Here is a 1,679-nt window from a genome sequence, read left to right as displayed (position 1 = left end):
ATCATCCAGGGATGTGAATCCCAACATTCTTCCGGTGGACTTCTGAAAAACTAAATTTTTTCTGATATGCATCTCATCGGCCATCACCACATGATATTTTTTATAAGTCCATTTTTCTCCTGTACTACTTTCTAATTCACTTGTTAATTTTTAAACAGTACCAGCAGCTCTACTAATTTCTATGCCATCAATACCTTCTTTTATTTCATTAGCATGGGAGTAATCAAATAGCGTTCTGCTTGAAGGTAATTTTACCATACCTGTGGCACCCATCAATTCATATGCTGAAGGAGAAGTAAGGTGGATGGCCAGTGCCAAGCGAATCATTGTGGGGTGCCACCTCATTCTACAAGAGTTTTTTTGCTGAGGTGCTTTTACTTGTTGTCGCAAGAATATAGACTGTGCTGGGGTTAGCTTATCACTCTCTTGTAAAATATTTTGAAGATCATCACTTACTGACTGTTCAATAAGAATTCCATTTTTATTGATCATTTGTTGCATCTTGACATGCAGGTGGGATACTTTTCTTCTTGTGTTCTCAATTTCTCGGCGCTGATCTTCCAGTTTCTTCATCCTCTGCTCTTCAGTGAGAAACCTATTATTTGTAAAGCTATGTGGACCCTCCATTTCAGCTGCAAGTGTTCTTCTCCTGAGTGCTGGTGCTAGCTTTGTGCATTCTGTGCAACGCCATCTTCTACTGCTTACTAATATGCTGCAGTTGTGAGACCGGAGATTCAGAAGTTTCATCCCAGTCATTGCCAACTAACTCAATTGGGTCGTTTTTGGATTCTACTTTGAGATTGTCTGCTGAACAGGAAACAAACTGTGAAGTGCAACATATTTTGCTCCTGCAAGAAGTGTCATGGTGAGCACCTCTAGAAATTGTGACTTTAGCAATGCTCGAACGGGTAATTCACTGTGCACTTCTGATGAAGAGGCATTAGGTTACTGATATGACCCTTCCGGAACGGCAATGAGGAAATACTACTAATTTTTGGGTGTCGGCAACTACTGCACACAACAGCACAAAATGTTACAAAATTTTGTAATCAGAAAAGAAATATTTGTAATGCGACGTTACGAAAATTTGTAACCAGGAAGCAAATACTTGTACACAGTAGTTACGAAAATTTGTAACCTCGTATGTTACAAAATTTTGTAATCTTGTTACTGAAAAAACTTCCCATCAATGTTACAAAATTTTGCACTGATTTTTTTTAGAGTGTGTTTTTCTGTTTGTAGAGTTGGTTGCTGACTATTTCTCCTTTATGAAAAGTGGCCATGCTCCTTAGCGCACTGCTCACCAAAATAAGAAAACTACTGAGGTTCTAGTGGCTAATTTCTAATACATTCTTTTTATTCTGGTTCAGTCTAATACCACAATTTATTCTAAGCCTTTACTTTGCTTTAGGGAGAAGACAACTCGAAGATCACTGGCAACAACAGTACATTTTTATCTTCCCTTGCCGTTTCAGCTGAAGAAGAGGTATTGTCCTTTTTCCTCTAGTACAGTATTTACTTTGAAAGGACTTGTAAAATTAAAATCTAATTTTTTTGTTCCCTTAGTATGCTTCACTGTTCAAAGGAAGTAAAATCAATGTGACAGTAACAACCAAGGGACAGCTACGGGCCCTAGACAAGGACCCTCAATCTACACCAAAAGAATATGTGTATCTTTT

Source organism: Frankliniella occidentalis, unplaced genomic scaffold (assembly GCF_000697945.3).
Source record: "Frankliniella occidentalis isolate FOCC.00 unplaced genomic scaffold, Focc_3.1 Scaffold478, whole genome shotgun sequence".
NCBI classification, from domain to species: Eukaryota; Metazoa; Arthropoda; class Insecta; order Thysanoptera; family Thripidae; genus Frankliniella; species Frankliniella occidentalis.
Note: the sequence above shows the minus strand (reverse complement) of the source record.